Source organism: Montipora capricornis, chromosome 14 (genome assembly GCF_036669925.1).
Source record: "Montipora capricornis isolate CH-2021 chromosome 14, ASM3666992v2, whole genome shotgun sequence".
NCBI lineage: Eukaryota > Metazoa > Cnidaria > Anthozoa > Scleractinia > Acroporidae > Montipora > Montipora capricornis.
Window position 1 is genome coordinate 29,176,454 of NC_090896.1, and position 7,500 is coordinate 29,183,953.

A 7,500-nucleotide genomic window follows, 5' to 3' on the forward strand; every position below is an offset into this window, starting at 1 on the left:
TTTGTTAAGCCATGATGAGTCCAGGTGATCTGGTGGTAAATTTGCGGTCTTAAGAAAAGATTGATTTTGTTGTACTCATTTTCATGTCTTTGAGACAGATGTCCTGTTGATCATAAACAAGACTGGCTAGATTCTAGAATACCAGTCTACTTAATTTGCATAGGAATAGCATCTGTTATGATAATTATGCCTAGTTCTTCAAAGGGCACTACTGCAAGAATACAATAGTGGCCGGGTATTCTAGAATCACTTCATGTTACATTATAACACTCGACCAATGGAAATGAAGCAATTGAGTGATTAATTTTATTAGTAGTTTTATTTTTATGAATGCTCCATGTCTTGGACAATTTTGTTGTCAAGTTTTGACTTTTGTTTGTTTTTTCGTTGTTACTTTTAACATAGATGCAAAACTATTTTACTTGTATGTATCAGGGGGGTTTCATTTATTAGCTCATAGGAAGGGGGGTGGTTGGCAAAATTACTTGGAAAGTCCTTCAAACATTTCCCGACCCCCCTCTATAGTAATGGCAGCAATCACATAACCCCAATCTTTATCCAGCATTATATCTCAACCCCCCTCTTTCTCTCCCTCATACACACAGGAGCCACCCAACTTATACATGAAAGCAGAACAGCTCAGCCAGTTCATCCAATGCATTCATGTGTTATTAGCATTAATGCTTATATTCAAAATTTTCAACTCAATAATCATGTATATCCTTAGAAGCAACAATTCAGCAGGAGGCGTAGCAGGGTTTTTCCGTTTTAATAGGTACCCACAGGAAGGTGCAATGAAACAAGCGCTTTCTGCATGAGCCTCTAGGGAGGATCTGGGGGCATGCACCCCAGAAAATATTTATTATTAGGGCCTCAGAAATGCCATTTCCCATGTTTTCCGGGGGTAAGTTTCATAAATCAAAGCATGAAAAAAATGCTAACTATTCACTCGCAGTAAATTTGTTGTTTATTTGTCAACCTTTGGAACTACTGATATGTGTTTAGTAGACGAGTGCATTATCCATGGTAAATGTGGCTACAGGAAAAGGGAGACACCTCTCCCTTTACAATGGAAATATCAAATAAATAAATAAATTAAAATGTTTCATTTTTTGGATTTTTGGAGGTATGCATGTGGGTATGTGTGTATATGGTCGCTATGCCCCTGTTCAGCTTGCATACCATCACAAAAAGTAAAATATATGGCATCCGTCACTTTTAAAACTTCATAGGAAGGGCAGTGCATTTCCATGTCCAGACCATTGAGAGTTAATCATTAACGGTATTTTCCAATTCAGGCATTTCCCTGTTCCCAGGAACAGTGCCCATAATTGGGAAAACTTTCTCCAATGGCCAGGAAAATGGGTGTAATATTATAAATCTTTGCTAATATGTACATTCAGCTTTGAAGTCAGTGAAATGAAGTGGAAAAGCCAACATTTCAATCAACCCCCCTCAAAAGGCTTCTCAATATATGACAGACCCCCTTAATACTTTTCCAAGATAACATTAATTCCCCCCCCCCCCCCTCATGTGCTAATAAATGAAAGCCCCCTTACTGTTTCCCTTTTTTGCAGTGTCATTTAAAGTGAACTTACCTGATGACTGTTGAGTGGTTTTTGGACAAACTGACCCAATAAAATTAATGTTACTGTTAGAGTGCACCTCACTCCAAGTGTTTTTCACTGCAAAGTTGAATCTTTCCATCTATGGCAAATACATTTTTCCATGTTCTCCTTGAAAATTGGTTTCAATGCACAGTAAATTTAACAAAACTCTCTCCATGTTTTATCACTTTCAAGGCCTAGCTAGCAAGAAGCAATAATCAAGTCTTTAACCGAGGTGATCCCTACCAAGCTGCTCTGCATTGCAAAAAAGTTCAAAATAGTTTGTTCCATTATAGTTGAAATTAACTCATGCCTCTCATTAGCTTTGCAAATATCTCTCTGGTGGTGAGATTTATCTTAAACAAAAGAAAATATTTTGAGTTAAGTTGGGCTTAAGTTATGTAGAAGCTATTGAGTAATGCAGGCCAGGCTGAAATTTGCTGCTTTGCACTGCCCACCAGAGTAATCAAGGAGGGAAATCTTGTCTTCCACAGGCCAAAGGCCCTCTCAGTGGTATTCTTCTTTTTTGTATAGGCCTTTTGGTACCTGTAGGGTTTGATTGCATACCCACAGTCTCCCAGGAGCCACCCATTCCCGCCTCCTCCACCCTCTCCATACATGCTTGCAAGTAGCTGGCATTAAAAATAGTTGAATCATGTACAGAGCCATGCCATATGCAAACAAAATTTGTAGATGACAGGTAAGCATTGCACACTGTCATCACATTAATAGCATGAAAACCCTTGTGGCAAACAGAGAGATGTTCATCACTGTCTGGGCGCCAGATAGGAATGAGAGAGCCATAAATTGCTCCAGTCACTCTGGGAAAGCCAGCTAAAGGGTAAAATGCGGTCACATTTGCTTGAAAGATTTATACTTGAACACCACCAAAACAAAACAGAGATAAAGCGGGCCGCCGTGGGAACAACGACGCAAAGAAGTTTGTTGTTTGATGAGCATTAATTGATAGGTTTTGTCGAGTTTGAGTCCATATAATAATGCCTTTTTTTCTCGAACACAAGCATGTTTCATTCTCACACAAGGAGACAATTTCCTCTTTGCTGTTTCAGACAAACATACAGCATTTAGCTGGGTGTGTTTTGTTTTTTGCTCAATATCACGTGATGGTCGATCGCTTCTCCTTTCCAAATTTTCCCTGTCAGTAGTTTGCATCCCATTTATTTATTTATTTGTATGTTTTTTTTTTTAACAACATGTCACTTGTTTTTTGCTGGAAATGCTGCAGCTAGTTGTTCCCTATTAAGACTCTGGGTGCTGCGAATTTAGCTAGATGTGAAAAAAAGTTGACTCACGTCAAAACAAAACGCAGTCCGTGTTAAGTCAAGGCTTTCTTTATTGCCGATTTCCATCGAAGTTTAATATATTAACAACTGTAGTTTTACGGCACCGAAAGTAGGTGGGTACGTCTTGACTATTGGCCTGTATTGGTATACCTGAGTCTCCGCGAATTGCTGTCTCTGTAGATCGATCTTCTTTACAATACACCGTTCAATCAGCCAATTTAATCTTCCTGTTGACAACCTATGCCTCTCAACGACTTCTGTTTCGGTCATATGATTCAGTACAGGCCTCCATTGGTATGTTCTTGGCCGACAAACTGCGTAACAAAAGTCCGTCTTCGGCAGCCATTTTGTTTTGATGCAGCAAAATGATGCTACCCGTAAACTTTAACGGGAGCGTAACGGGAGCTCCTAAGCTCCCGTAAGTTACCGGGCAAGTTATCGGGGAAAATAACGGGATCGAAATTAACGGGAGATTCGAGAAACACCCGATAAGTTATCGGGTAATTACCGGGTGACTTACCGGGCACGGTAAGTTACCGGGACTTTCGAGAAACAGGCCCCTGAACACGAAAAGCATCGACTGTCGAGAGCTTTGTTGACGTACCGTGACGGCTGTGTAGCCGCGTCGAGCCACAGAAAGAGCGCGAAAATTAAGCTTCGATCAGGTGTGTGTGAGTGTCTGACCTGGCTTGGGCCTGCGATCCAATCAACACGCAGTCCCTGGTCAGCGGTCAACTTCAAAAAAACAGCTGATCTCGATAAGGTCTAACTTGAGCCCGCTATATAGTCACGTGATACTGGTCAGCGGATACCTTGTTTTGACAGGTGTCAATTGACCATAACATTGATTTCCAATATCAAAGATGTATGCTGTAAACTAGTTAGTGTCAAATGTAGTATTGCCTCCTGGATGAGCTCTAAACTTTAATTAGCCCGTGATATGGTTACGTGTACTGGTCACATTGGCATACATGAAGGGGCGGACGGACGTACGGACGTACGTTGTACGTACGGACGTTGATGACGTCATAGCTATAAAACCAAATTTTCTCACATCGATGGGTTACCATATTTTCTTAACTATGGTGCTCCGCGCGCGCGCGCCTTCGGCGCGCGCGGAGCTCCGCTACAAATTTCGGGATTTAAAACACAAACACATCGGAGTAGTTCACACAAGTTACATAGACAAAAAAGTACATTTAAGTTGCTGTACCATACAATATACATTACACCGGGGTTTCGAACACTATTACCTGAGAACAGTATCGTGAAAGTGGAAGGATTGTCCGAAATATACGTTCCGAATAACTATCCCAGCTTAATTTACCAGCTTTGCACTCTCTCTTTTAATAATTACGGCATCAACAAATATCCTGAGGCGAAAGCTTCTTTAATACTCTTTCTCTTACTTAAAACAACAATATCGCACAATATCCTTTTTGTATACTAAACCGTTCCCGCAAATAACCGCGAGAAAACTGACCTCGATTAACAAAAAGAAAAACAGCTAGGAATCTAGGAATTCTCGTTAGACGTTTTAAAGAAGTGTTTAAAGCAGGCAATATTTTCTTGCACTCTACTGTTTTAAAAAGCAAAATAACTACTAAACATCTCTTACAGTTTAGGCTTATAAGTCCCTCTCGTCGTGTTCTTGAGGAAACGTTTTAGATCCCCTCTCAGGTTCTTCTGCACCAGCCTGTGTCATTGCTAGAACACACAACACAGCGATAGTTCCGCTTATCATTGCATCAAACAACGCACCCAGGGAAAATAGCCTTGAATGAGACATCTTGTAGGTTGTATGAGTACAACTTGCTGTGAATCACAGATTACGTATTGGCAATTCACGTGTTTTCAGACAAGATACCCTAATGTGACCCGGCGACGTGTGGTTTGTTAATCCAAATCTTGAAACTCCTTTCCACACCAGCCACTTCAAATAGAGTACGTTTCGTTTATTAAAAGTATATTAAACCAATGTGAAGGACAAAGAGAAGCAGGAGCTTTAAAACACTGGCAAAGGTTGAGTGTTTTCACTCAGACAAAAGTTAAAAATACCCCTATATTGACTCAGGGTTTGGGGCTTCTTACGTGAAACAACAGTCGCACAATATCCTTTTTGTATATCAAACCGTTCCCTCAAATAACCGCGAGAAAACTGACCCTGATTAACAAAAAGAAAAACAGCTAGGAATCTAGGAATTCTCGTTAGGCGTTTTAAAGAAGTGTTTAAAGCAGGCAATATTTTCTTGCACTCTACTGTTTTAAAAAGCAATAACTGCTAAACATCTCTTACCGTTTCGGCTTATACGTCTCTCTCGTCGTGTTCTTGAGGAAACTTTTTAGATCCCCTCTCAGGTTCTTCTGCAGCAGTCTGTCTCATTGCTAGAATACACAACACAGCGATAGTTCCGCTTATCATTGCACCAAACAACGCACCCAGGGAAAATAGCCTTGAATGAGACATCTTGTAGGTTGTATGAGTACAACTTGCTGTGAATCACAGATTACGTATTGGCAATTCACGTGTTTTCAGACAAGATACCCTAATGTGACCCGGCGACGTGTGGTTTGTTAATCCAAATCTTGAAACTCCTTTCCACACCAGCCACTTCAAATAGAGTACGTTTCGTTTATTAAAAGTGATTAAACCAATGTGAAGGACGAAAAGAAGCAGGAGCTTTAAAACACTGGCCACGGTTGAGTGTTTTCACTCAGACAAGAATTAAAAATACCCCTATATTTACTCACGGTTCGAGCCAGGACGCGCCTGGAAGAAACAGATGGGGCTCAAACGAAACCACGATCTTTCCAGAAAACTTGGTTGCGAGATCACACGTTGTTGGGCTATGAAAAGGAGGCGATGTTCTGCCATTTTGTCGGAAATCTAAGAAAACAAACTCCTTGGCATCGGAAAAAGGGTGTACAAATTTTAGAACCTCAATAAGACACAACGACTGTAAAGAACACGTGGATGCTGTTAATTATTAAACTATGGGGGATACACTCAGCAACATCATCACAGCGTTGTGTTTTTAGAGAACAATGGTCAATCGCAGGCCATTGACACCATTTTCTTAACTTTCTTGTTTGTATTCATTTTTTAATTACAAGTGACAGGTAAAAGGATATGTTTTTGTTGTCGAGCCTGTTTCTTTGTTTGAAGGTAAGAAAAAGGAAAAAATTTGACTGTCCCCTTAAAAATGAAAATGTCCCCCACAATTTTAGCCAAGGGGACAAACTGTCCCCCAATGATCAAATCCTAGCTCAAACCCTGCCTACTGCAAATCACGTGGTCAGCCAATCAGGTTCAGCTAAGGTCATCCATAAGGATGCGGATGCCATCTTTTGTTTGGTGATAATCTCTTAATTATTTAATGCTTTTTCAATAATCGTCGCCTTTTTGGTCTGCGCCTTTTACGAAACCACGAGTGCGTTAAAAGGTACGCGTGCTCAAGACAAACACGACCACAAAACAGCTCGGACACAAGACCACGTTTCAAGATAGATTCCTAGTTTTTTTTTTTTTTCTTATGTCTGAAAGCGAAGAATGTAATTTCATAATATTACCATTTCGCCTTGTTTCAAGCCTGGATTTCAGACTATTACTTCGACTCATTTTCCCCCTGAGAGAGTAAAAACAACTCAAAGCAATCGTCTCAACTTCAGGCTACACCTTCTCTGATCTGAGTTAAAAGACTATTACAACATTACAACAGTCAACACACACGGTATCGACTATACTAATTTGCAAATAAAAATAATGCAGCACTTTGCATCGTGGGGGCAGCTGTAGTGTCAACTGTTACTAGTTATTTCTTGGAGTGATATGTATTTATCAAACGCTTGAAAAACGCGTGCTCGTGCCTGAGAGATGATGTCGTCTTGAAGATCCCGTTATGTATGCATACATCATATTTTAGGCCCTTTAACCCGGGGCGACTGGATGCAAGTTCGGGCCTACTTTATAACCAAGCATTTTAAACAAATGAATTCGACGGAAGTATTCTTTCCCATTAAATTTTATGTGAATTGCTGTTAACGTAAATGAACCGTTTATACAATCAACGAAAGTTTTGCGGTTGCATCACAGGGTGCAGAATTTGTTTGTTTGCGGTAGACAGGAGATCAGGATGATGACACCATTTGACTACAAGTGCTAAAATCCTTCAGGTTTTGCTGGTCTCATGCTAATAAGAGCTATTGTTATTTTAACCCCCGCAATCATGCTTGATAATTCAAGCGACGTATAAATCCGTTTGTACAGCGTGATGTACATTGAACAAAACCTTGCATGAAACGAAGTCTCAATGAGTAATTGTTCGGTTCTTTACATTCTTCCCGTGAGTTAATGGTTTATTGGGACGTTTTCATTTTTTCAAAGACGGCCACAACTAGCTGTCGTTATCATTTTTTTCTTATCTTTAAACGGTTCTGTTTACATTTACAGGGCAGTTTTAGTAGTTCGGTCATATCAAACAGTCAACTTCTTCTGTTTATAAAAAATCTGTAGCAATTGTATCCTCTAAAGGAGACGAGTATAGCATTAAACATCAAACTGAATCGTTTTTCATCACTGCTAGAAACAA

The 7,500-nt window shown here is 40.1% G+C and overlaps 1 long non-coding RNA gene across 1 annotated transcript in view; it reads left to right on the plus strand.

Annotated features, from left to right (window-relative positions):
- Positions 1–1,105, plus strand: part of LOC138033654 (uncharacterized) — a 2,590-nt gene extending 1,485 nt beyond the window's left edge. The window contains exon 2 of the long non-coding RNA XR_011128642.1: positions 1–1,105. This exon is cut by the window's left edge and continues 1,108 nt beyond it. This is a non-coding gene — a long non-coding RNA (uncharacterized lncRNA).
- The last annotated feature ends 6,395 nt before the right edge of the window (positions 1,106–7,500 follow it).